This window comes from Carcharodon carcharias, chromosome 10 (assembly GCF_017639515.1).
Source record: "Carcharodon carcharias isolate sCarCar2 chromosome 10, sCarCar2.pri, whole genome shotgun sequence".
Classification (NCBI taxonomy): Eukaryota; Metazoa; Chordata; class Chondrichthyes; order Lamniformes; family Lamnidae; genus Carcharodon; species Carcharodon carcharias.
The window spans coordinates 145,460,192-145,472,610 of NC_054476.1; the positions used below are offsets into that span (position 1 = coordinate 145,460,192).

The window sequence follows — 12,419 nt, forward strand, 5'->3', positions numbered from 1 at the left end:
AGGGAAAAACATACTTGACATCATCCTTACCAACCTGTCTACCACAAATGTATCTGTCCATGACAATATTGGTAGGAGTGACCACCGCATAGTCCCTGTGGAGACAAAGTCTCGTCTTCACATTGAGGATACCGTCCATTACATTGTGTGGCACTACCACCATGCTAAATGGGATAGATTTTGAACAGATCTAGCAACTAAAGACTGGGCAACCATTAGGCGCTGTGGGCCATCAGCAGCAGCAGAATTGTACTCGACCAGAACCTGTAACCTCATAGCCTGGCATATCCCCCACTCTACCATTACCATCAAGCCAAGGGATCAACCCTGGTGTAATGAAGAGTGCAGGAGCGCATGCCAGGAGCAGCATCAGGCATACCTAAAAATGAGGTTTCAATCAAAGGAGAACTTGCATGCCAAACAGCAGAGGCAGCAAGTGATAGATAGAATCGTCAAGCAATTCCACAACCAATGGATCAAATCTAAGCTCTGCAGTGCTGCCACGTCCAGTCATGAATTATGGTGGATAATTAAGCAACTGACTGGAAGAGAAAGCTCCACAAATATCCCCATCATCCATGATGAGGGAGCCCCACACACCAGTGCAAAAGATAAGGCTGAAGCATTTGCAACTTCCTTCAGCCAGAAGTGACGAGTGGCTGATCCATCTCAGCCTCCTTCGGAGGCCCCCAACATCACAAATGCCAGTCTTCAGTCAATTCGATTCATTCCACATGATATCAAGAAATGGCTGAAGGCACTGTTGAATACTGCAAAGGCTATGAGCCCTGACAATATTCCAGCAATAGTGCTGAAGACTTATGCTCCAGAACTTGCTGTTCCCAGAGCCAAGCTGTTCCAGTACAGCTATAACACTGGCATCAATGTGGCAAATTGTCCAGGTATGTCCTATGCACAAAAAGCAGGATAAGTCCAACTCAGCCAATTACCACCCCATCTGTCTACTCTTGATCATCAGTAAAGTAATGGAAGGGGTCATCAACAGTGCTATTAAGCAGCTCTTGCTTAGCAATAACTTGCTCGCTGCCACTCAGTTTTGATTTTGCCAGGGCCACTCAGCTCCTGACCTCATTGCAGCTTTGGTTCAAACATGGACAAAAGAGCTGAATTTCCAAGGTGACGTGAGAGTGACTGCCCTTGACACCAAGGCAGCATTTGACTGAGTGTGGCATCAAGGAGCCCTAGAAAAACTGAGAATCAGGGGGAAAACTCTCTGCTGACTGGAGTCATACCTACCACAAAGGAAGATAGTTGTGGTTGTTGGAGGTCAGTCATCTCAGCCCCAGGACATCACTGCAGGAGTTCCTCAGGGTAGTGCCCTCGGCCCAACCATCTTCAGCTGCTTCATCAATGACCTTCCCTCCATCATAAGGTCAGAAGTGGTGATGTTCGCTGATTACACAATGTTCAGCACCATTCGCAACTGCTCAGATACTGAAGCAGCCCATGTCCAAATGCAGCAGGACTTTACAATATCCAGACTTGGGCTGACAAGTGGCAAGTAACATTCATGCCACACAAGTGCCAGGCAATGACCATCTCCAAAAAGGGAGAACCATACCATCTATCCTTGATATTCAATGGCATTACCAGCATTGAATCCCCACTATCAACATCCTGGGGATTACCATTGACCAGGAACTGAACTAGACTAGCCATATAAATTCTGTGACTACAAGAGCAGATCAGAGGCTAGGAACCCTGCATTGAGTTACTCACCACCTGATTCCCGAAAGCCTGTCTACCATCTACAAGGCATAAGTCAGGTGTGTGATGGAATACTCTCCATTTCCTGGATTGGAGCAGCTCTGAAAGTACTCAAGAAGCTTGACACCATCCAGGACAAAGCAGCCCGCTTGATTGGCACCCCATCCATAAACATTCACTCCCTCCATCACTGACGCACTGTGACAGCAGTGTGTACCATCTACAAGATGCACTGCAGGAATTCATGAAGACTCCTTAGACAGCACCTTCCAAACCCATGACTGCTACCATCCAGAAGGAGAAGGGCAGCAGGTGCAATGGAACGCCACCACCTGGAAGTTCCCTCCAAGCCACTCACCATCCTGACTTGGAAATATCCTGCTGTTCCTTAACTGTCGCTGGGTCAAAATCTCGGAACTCCCTTCCTAACAGCACTGTGGGTGTACCTACACCATGTGGACTGCAGTGGTACAAAAAGGCAGCTCACCACCACCTTCTTGGGCAGTTAGGGATGGGCAATAAATGCTGGCCCAGCCAGCGATGCGCTCATTCCATAAGTGAATATTAAAAAGAGTCGCGTCCCATAAAACTGTAGCTTTCTTGCAAGAAATGGAGTCTTTTAGCAAGTGTACTGAAATGAAAATAATTTGTATTTCAGTGCAAGCTATACTTAAGTCCTCAAGTTATTGTGACATCCAAAACGATTTTGCCCTTGTGTGTACAGTGCCCTTCCTACGGACAGATGCACAACTTTCAACCCTAACAATGCTAGTCCTTTCAGACTATTGTATACACCACCCTCAATTTAATTCTCAGGGCAGGCATAATACATTTCTTAATGTTGCACTTTGCTAACTTTGCTCACTCCTCTATGAAACTGCATGATTTAAATGGCACAGTCAGTGCACCTCTTTGCAATTCAATAATTAACAATCCTGAAGATGATCCTTTTAACTCATACTCCAATATGTTGCATTTCTGTAACTTTTTAAAAAAAACCAAAGACCTTTAAGCACAGTGTGATGGTAACCTTCATCAGGAAGTCAGCTTATGACAAATAGAATTTTAAAACATTAGCCATGTGTAAATTGGTTAGATAGTTACAAATAGCACCATTATGGGCCATTGATCTTAATGGTGTTTTAACACTATAAGGCAAATGTATTCCCGATTACTAAGTTGGCTGCTGTCTTACTCCTTTTCCTCTTTTTTTAAAAAAAAAATCTTGCAGCCATGAGAGCCTAGTATTGAGAGATTTAATTTTGTACTAAATTAATTGGGGAAATTATTACCTAATGCAGGGGTCCTGCTTGCCTCGAACTTGCAACATTATCTCATGTCACTGTAACTTTCATTTAATAGTAAGGGCTGCTTGTCTGCAGGGATGTGTAGCTTTGGTGTGTACAGTGTCGAATAACCAGTTTACCAAACAGTTTTTGAGAATAGGGATGTATGAACATACGAATTAGGAGCAGGAGTAGGTCATTTGACACCTCAAGCCTGCTCCGCCATTCATTAAGATTGTTGATCTGATTGTGGCCTGGACTCCACACTCCGCCTACTCCTGATAACCTTTGACTCCCTTGTTCATCGAGAATCTATCTACCTCTGCCTTAAAAATATTCATTGACCTTGTCTCCACTGCTCTCTGGGGGAGAGAGTTCCAAAGATTCATGACCCTCTGAGAGAAAAAAATTCTCATCTCCATCTTAAATGGGAAATGCCTTATCTTTAAACTGTGCTCTCCAGTTCTAGTCTCTCCCACAAGGGGAAAACCCCCATTCAGCATCCATCCTGTCAAGCTCCCCCAGGATCTTATATATTTCAATAAGATCACCTCACAATCTTTTAAACTCCAATGGATGCAAGCCGAGTCTGCCCAACCTTTCCTCATAAGGTAACCCCTCCCCACCCGATTCCAGGTATCAGTCGATGAACCATCTCTGAACTGCTTCCGATGCATTATATCCTTTCTTAAATAAGGAGACCAAAACTACACACATTGATTTCAATGTGGTCTCAACAACTCCTTGTACAACTGTAGCAAAATATTCCTACTTCTATATTCCATTCCCCTTGCAATATGTGACAACATTCCATTTACCTTCCTAATCACTTGCTGTACCTGCATACTAACTTTTCCTGATTCATGTATCAGGCCACGCAGATCCCTCTGTACCACCAAGTTCTGCAATCTCTCTCCATTTAAACAATATGCTTTTCATCTTTTATTCTGACTGCCATTGTGGACAAATTCACATTTTCCCACATTATATTCTTATCTGCCAAATTTTTGCCCACTCACTAAACCTATCTGTGGCCATTTGGAGATTCCTTATGTTCTCTTCACAACATACTTTCCTGTCTATATTGTTTCATCAGCAAATTTAGCAACCATACATTCAGTTCCTTCATCCAAGCTATTGATGTAAATTGTATATAGTTGAGGACCCAGCACTGATCCCTGTGGCACTCGACTCGTCACATCTTGACAACCTGAAAATGACCCATTTATGTCTACTCTCTGTTTCCTGTTCGGTAACCAATGCTCTATTCATGCTAAAATGTTACCACCTACGCCATGAGCTCTTATTTTGCATAGTAACCTTTGATGTGGCGCCTTGTGAAATGTCTTCTGGGAATCTAAGTACCACCACATTCACAGGTTCCCCTCTATCCATGTTGCTGGTTACTGCCTCAAAGAACTCCAATAAATTAGTCAAACATGATTTCCCTTTCACAAAATCATGTTGACTCTGCCTGATTGCATTGAGATTCTCTAAGTGCCCTGCTATAACCTCCTTTATGATAGCTTGTAACATTTTCTCTGTGACGAATGTTAAGCTAACTGACCTGTAGCTCCTTGCTTTCTGTCTTACCCCTCTTTTGAATAGAGGAGTCACATTTGCTGTTTTCCAATCTGATGGAACCTTTCCAGAATCTAGGGAATTTTGGAAAATTAAAGCCAACGCATCTACTATCTCAGCTTTTAAGACCCGAGGATGAAATCCATCAGAACCTGGGGACTTGTCAGCTTTTTAGTTCTAATAATTTTCTCAGAACCCTTTCCCTGGTTTAATTTCCTTTTCACTACCTGATTCACAATTATTTCTGAGATTTATTTGTGTCCTCTACAGTGAAGACGGATGCAAAATATCTTCAATTCTTCCACCATTTACTTATTTTCCATTATTAATTCCCCATTCTCACTCTCTGGAGGACCAGTGCTCACTTTACTCTCTTTTTTTCCTTTTTAAACACCTGTAGAAATTCTTACTATCTTTATTTATGTTTCTAGCTAGCTTTCTCTCGTGCTCTGATTTCTCCCTCCTTATTTCTCTTTTAATCATCCTTTGCTGTTCTATATATTCTGTCCAATCTTCTGACTATCACAATTTAATAATACAGTTCCTCTAATGTAGTTGTCCTTAGTGTGGTCTGTGAGCTGGTCCAAAATGCAAACCACTGAAGCTGATATTTGACAAGAAAAGTTTGATGGACTTTTGGCTCCACGTACAGTTTGAGTATTCTGGATTCACCAATGCAGCTCTGGAGCACCTGCTGCCCGTCCCTACAACAAATTGCTGTGAGATTGGATTCCCAACACTTGGGCTGAAAACAAGAGGAACCGGCTGAACGTGAAGCCGGACATGAAACTGAAGCTCTGTTCTGTTCTGTTGAAGAGTCATACGGACTCGAAACGTTAACTGTGTTCCTCTCCGCAGATGCTGTCAGACCTGCTGAGTTTTTCCAGGTATTTTTATTTTTGTTTTTGTTTTGGATTCCAGCATCCGCAGTTTTTTGCTTTTATATTTATGAAACCGAAGCTCTCCAGCTTTGAACCAGGCATCACCTCATTGGTGTCTCATCAAAAGCAGCTCCATTCTTCCCACTAATTCTGATAAAATGTTTTGTGGTGGCAAGTGAAAGCAGGTGGGGTAGGACCAGGAAGTGGCCCATGGGTTCTTTTGATCTGTCTAAGTGGACTGTGAATAAAGAAGTTTGAGAACTACTGCTCCATTGTAACCGGGGGAACGTGGAATACCAAATGCACTTGTAATGGCAATTCATTTCCAAAGCTGAGATTCATTAACCTGGCAGACATAGGAATCGAACTGGAACTTTGAGGTCTGTCTGGCCTTGGTCCAGTACCACAAAGCCTATTTACCCACTTGACTGGGGAGCACAGCATTTTTGTTTGGTCAATTCCCATTGATGAAATAAACAAAGTCATTCTCTATCATTGGATATTATAGAGTAGGTGTGAAATCAGAATAATTGCAACCTGAAAGTTAGGTCCACTGGCTTGTTCCCCTTTATCCTCTTAATTCTAATTACAACATTCAACATTTAATCTTACAATTCTTGTGTTTGCACATTACAGCACACCACTATTTTTATCAATTTGGTAGAAGTTTTTAATTGTTTTTTCTGTTTATTGATTCCATGATCTAACACTTTTTTTATATTTTCAATAAAGGCCACAGATTTTTAGATTGGTTTGATTATATAAGATTTATATTCAGATGGCGCTTTTCCATTTTGGGAATAGGGAACTGCAGAAACTCTCCTTTTTCGCGGTGTGTTCAATTAACACCTGATATTGGACAAATCTGTGAAAAAGTTTCTATGTGTGTTCTTAAAATAAAAAATCCTTTTTGGACACTTTGTCAGATTGTTGCCCTCATAACAGTCCCAGGTCAGAGGGATGCGTATTGAATTTAGGCATGTTATTCTCCTGCCTTGAAGTACGCAAAAGCTGGAACACTGAACAGGCTGATGGGAGATGGCATGTTATCTTTTCCTTCATTTTCTTTGACATCTTGCTTTTCTTCTCCTGTGTGAGTGGGATCCAAAACACACCAGCTCGGAGCTACAATGGGTTTTCTGCTATCATTTATTGATCACAGCTTTATTCAAAGATCAATTATAGCTCATGATTCAGTGGTCAAGGTGCACCAGAGAGGTAGTGCATTGCCCAGTGTGTCAAAATCCCCATGTTATTTCAACGATCGGGCAGCAAGAAAGTAGCTGTTCCGTATTCTTCATTCACAGCAGTGATGTTGAGTGCTCGTGTGCAATTGAGGTATACACCCGGTGGTAGTGCAAGTAACGTGAAAGCGTTGTACTGATGGAGGGGACACAGAACCAAAGCATTCCTTTTATTCCAGGTAGCTGGTCTTGAATCCGACCACCTGCTTGTGTTAAGGGTGTCTTTGCAAAATTGGGTTTGGAAATTCTCAACCCAATTCCTTATTCCCATAATTCAGCCAAAAAACTGACCAGCCTTGCTCTGAGGTGCCCATAATGTGACAGTGGAAATCCACTGCAGCAGCATAAGAGATGCCCTGCTGAGGCTGAAGCTTAAAGACTGCTGGAGCAGTATGGAAGGTGTTTTACATTGCACTTATCTGTCCTGGAGACCTCAAAGGTAACCACCTCCGCTTTCGGGTACCATGCTCTAAGAGGGCATTAGTGACTGTGGACCTCCATTGGATTGGTCCATGATTATGCTTGGCAAAGTTCTGACAAGGAAACACTCCGACTCTTACTGCCTGCCATCAGGTGTATTGGAAGGACTTGCAGGCTGATAATGAACCTGTTTGGCTGTGTTATGAACACACCTTCCTTGGTCATCAAGCCCTGAAATGGGACTTGAACCCGGAACTTCTGGCCTAGAGGTAGGGAAGCTACCTGCTGCACTACAAGACCTCCCTTCAATGCTGACACAAAATGCAAAAAAAAAATTGGAAATTTGTTTTGTTCTTGGTGTGGTCATCCATTGCCTTGATGACACAATGCAAAGCTTCCCAACAGAAAATACTAATTAAAAGCTGTGGCGAACTGTTTAAGGAGTGACCTAATAGTCCTTGAGCACCAGGAACTGCACTCAGCTGAAATGCATTGAATTTTCATTGGGAGCAATGCAAAATTGAATCTGTCATTTATGACCAGGATCTCCTTAAGCATGAATGGTAAATGTGTTTGTGTTGCATGTAATTGGTTGATTCTGGGTAACTGTAGAAGCCGTTGGAAGGTTTGCTTGTTGCATTTTCCAAGTAGAATGCATTTGTTTAATCCACCTGATAAATATTGATGGATGTTAGTTTGCTGCGGTATTTTATGTAACAAATGGACTGGAATTGCTCAGCAGCATAGAGTCCTGATATACATTCAATAAGATCATGGCTGACCTATTTGTGTTTCGAGTTCTACATTCTCATCTACTCTTGATAACCTTTGATTCCCTTGCCTAACAAACACTATCTACCTCTGCCTTAAAAATGTTCATCGACCCCACTTCCACTGCCTTCTGAGGCAGAAGTCCAAAGTTGGATGACCGTCAGAGAAATTTCTCCTCATCTCTGTCCTAAAAGGACAACCCCTAATTTTAAAACAGTGTCCCATAGTTCTGCACTCTCCCACAAGAGGAAACATCCTTTCCACATCCACCTTGTCAAGACTGTTCAGGATCTTATATACTTCAATCAAGTCACCCCTCACTCTTCTAAACTCCAGTGGAAACAAACCAGCCCATCCTAGCTATCCGATCTTCATGATTCTGGGCTAAGGAAATGAAAATCTCAATGCCTCCTGCACTTGATCACTAACCGGCAGACATTGCTGCCAGTGCCTTTGTTGTCTGAAGGGTGGATTTTTATGGTGCTGGAGGATGTTGTGTCAGAAGAGTCCACAACCTTTTGGAGACTGTGAGGGAGAGGAAAAGCTTCAGATCCTTTTTTACAAACCTAAGTGTTACTGTTTTCAGTCATTAAATAACTAAAGTGATATTTTTTAATATAGTAAATATTCTGAGAATCTGATTTTAAGTAACCAAATCCCCAATAAGGTCTTTTCTATCAGGACTGCATGTTGCTGAGCAATCCCAGTCCATTTGTGTGATAAAATATCACAGCAAGCTAACATTCATCAATATTTATCAGGTTGTCTAAACAAATGCATCCCACTCTAAAAATGTAATGTGTAGACATATGAACATACGAATTAGGAGCAGGGGTAGGCTACTCAGCCCCTCGAGCCTGTTCCAACAGCTTCTACAATTAACCCAGATTAGTAAGGATGTTATGACAATTGGAACAATTGTTGCACAGCAAAGGCAATTTAGGTTTGTGATGTCAAGAGGGGAATTTTTTATTACGATCTTTATGTTTCATCCTAAAGGGGATCCAACTTGGAAACGCTATAGATGTGTGTTGAATACCCTTTTAATTTCTGGGTGTGCAGTAAACTAGTAGATATTACTGCTTTATGGTCATCCCTCAATCTTGTAGTTTATGGCTTAAAATTGCTGGTCCTAATAAATTGTGTCCTGATATCTTACAATCCAGCAAAAACTATATTTCGTTCCTATAGGCACCAGGCACTTTTATATAAAAAAATGGAAACCGTGGTGAAACAAGACAGCTGTGAAATCTCGAAAACACCCAAGAGTAATGTTCGGGATTATCGCATTTCAAGTGAATTCCATCCCGTTTTAATACTGAGTGATAAATAACAATTTCTGCTGCAGTATACAATTGTAACTCTGTGTGTTTCTATATTCCAAAACAAAATCATTCCATTCATCAATGCAGAAGGTCAAGTGGTGTGAAGCTTGAGAATAGTGTTGTCAAAAATAGTTGGACCTACTTCAAGCATATGTGGAACTGGCTTCAGTTTCACAATGCTCCAGCCACTGAACTAAAAAATTCCACAAGAAACATTGAACTACAAGTAAAACCCCATACGGTGTAACCTAAAATGACAGAAGCTAAGCTGTGAGTTAAATCTGGGTGTGTATGTGATGCCTGTGAATCCTGCCAGCTTCACCCTTATTTTATGGCCTCATCTGAACCCCTTTAATGGTGTCAACTGCAGCCAACTACCCATTATTCCATGTGAAATGTTTATATTGCATGCATTGGACTGTGCACATTTTGCAGACTATCCATACCTGTCGAGCTCTTGTGCCTTTTAAAAATGTGCTCCTTATTTTACCATCAGACACGCTGCTCCTGTGCAGTTTACTGACTTTGACTATTGCAAATGAACGAGGGGAGAGGAAGGAATGGTGTGGAGGTGAATTTAAGCCATATATTCTGTTGCTCATGATCTAAGAGATCGATATATCGCTCCTTCTTCTGATCAAGTCTCTCCAATGTAATCTTATGGCCTTGAAGGAACAGGGCTCCCTTTGAGAGTGAAATAACATGATGTGGTAAAACACTTGATTCCTTGTTCACTTAGGCCACAGATGTTAAAATGCTACAGGAGATCTTCTGGTTTATTCAATCAATGTCCTATTTTTGCATCTTTTAAAAGATTCCTTGATGTTTTGGGTCAGTTGGATTCCAGTCTTACTCCTGCCTTCATTTTGTCCAAGATACTACTGATTTGTCCCAGATTGGCTCTAAAAAACACACTGCCAGAGGTTTCATACAGCAATGTGAATAAAGCCAAAGCCCTTACAGTATTTTGTGTTCTCAGAATTCCCAGCAACCATACAGTTGCTGAATTGTTTCCAGATTTCGAAAGACTGATCTTTTTTCCAAAAATAAATCTGCAGTGAGAGTCTGTCATGTGAGGGAGGAGGTTCCAGCATTTTATTGACCTATAGTAATCAAACGTTCCTGGTTTGACAGGAGCAGGCTCTTGTTTCCTGCGTGATTATGTTTATTATGAACCATTTACACGGAGAATATTAGAGCTGGCCTGTGTTGTGTTTATTCAGTTCTCTGGCTTAGAAAGCTGAGGAAGTGTTAGTGTAATGTGATCCTGGATGAGAAGATATGGATGGAAATACAAAACATTTGACCTGTAGTAGTTGGAGGGAACTGAGAAAATATTTTGCAAGGCATTAAGTTGAAAGACCTGTACAGCCACTTCTTATTCGTAATTACCTAATTGGAGATTGCTGTACAGTTTCTTTGTGCCAAGTGACCCATTCTGAACTGGGAGTTTACACAAGAGGATGGAAAACTGTAAATTTTCAGTTCCTGTAGTGTCACAACAGTAACAATTGTTGTAACCCTTCAATGTGCCACAGACTTCTTAACTAATCTCTCAAAGTAAAAAAAAATCTGTATGGAGTGCGCAATCCAGTGGCAGGATACAGTCCTGGGCTGCAATCTTACCATGTGGTTAGCTGCCCAGTGTTGATTAGGAAAGGCAATCCCTCTGCCACCCATCCCCTTGTAGGAGGGACTATTTGAGAACCAATCCATGTTGTCATTGTCACTTGCCACCTAGTGGCTGCCATTAATGATGAGTTTAGTTATGTCTCAACTGCTCAAATGACAGGCAGCTCCAGAGAAAACCGACTTTATTTCATTTTTGTTTAAATTTTTAATTTTTTTATTATAACTGGGGTTTACATCAGAACATTACTTTGGAACAGGACTAGATCATTCAGTCACTTGAGCCTGTTGTGCCATTCAGATAGATCATGACTGATCTGTACCTTAATCTTATTTATCTGCCTTGGTTTTGTATCCCTTCATACCCTTGCTTTACTAATAACTATCAGTCTCAGTTTTGAAATTTTCAATTAACCCTCAGTCTCCACAGCTTTTTTGGGGGAGACAGTTCCAGATTTCCTCTCTTCTTTCTGTGAAGATGTGCTTCCTGACATCATACACACATCCCTGCAAAATAGGTTTTGCCCCTTTATTGAAGACAGTGATTTGTTTATCACCAAAGGGCGTCTTTCCTAATTTGAGAATCAAAAACCTTTGCTGGAAGAATGCACAGGAGTATGGTATTGGACTCAGCCCTACTGCTGATTCCTGCCAACCCTCACCATTGGAGCTCACCAGTCAAGGATAATGAATCACACCCATAGCCCACCTTAAACATTCACTCCCTCCACAGCCAACACAGTGTCACTGCAGTGTATATCATTTAGAAGGTGTACTGCATAAGCTTCCCGAGGCTCCTTCGACAGCAACTTCCCAAACCCACAGCCTCCACCACCTCAAAAGGCATGGGTTGTAGATGTGTGGAAACACCACTATCTCCAAATTCCTCTCCAAGTCATATATCATCCTGATTCTGAAATATATCACTGTTACTTCATTATCGCAGGTACTCCCTAACAGCACTACAGGAGCACCTTCAACACAAATTGCAGCGGTACAGGAAGGCTCATCATCACTTTCTTGAGGGAAATTAGAGATGGGCAGTAAATGTCTACCTTGTCAGTGACGTCCACATCCCATTAATGAATATATTTTTAAAAAGCCAATGTCTTAAGCGGGGAGCTGGCAGGGATGGGGAGGTTGGGTTGGAGTGGGCGGGGTGGGTGTGTGGAAAAGAGCACAAAATCCATGGCTATTTTTTCCATGTTCTTTTCTCACAATGCTCATGGCTTCATACCACTTTGTGTTTTATAGTGTTTCAATGTTGTGTGTTATGTACTCACATCTTTAGTATTTCTTGCTGCTAATGGGCTGTCGGCTTAAATGCAGCTGATCCACCAGCGTTTTACTTGCATGCTCATAACAGGATACTCAACTCGAAGCCGGCAGCCTCCAGTGTCCCTATCGTTGAAATAGGGTGATTGCTATAAGCACAGACACACAGTTTCTTCTCTTCAGTCAGGGAGTTTCCAGGAAAGCAGATCTCACCTCCAACTCTTTTAATATTATTTGGTGTTTTCTGAAACAAAATGCCACCCAAAAACTTTCAGGTTA

At 41.8% G+C, this 12,419-nt stretch overlaps 1 protein-coding gene across 3 annotated transcripts in view; it reads left to right on the top strand.

Annotated features, from left to right (window-relative positions):
- The window catches only part of LOC121282951 (flotillin-2-like), a 96,168-nt gene that overhangs the window by 46,264 nt on the left and 37,485 nt on the right, over positions 1 to 12,419 (top strand). The window lies entirely within an intron of this gene.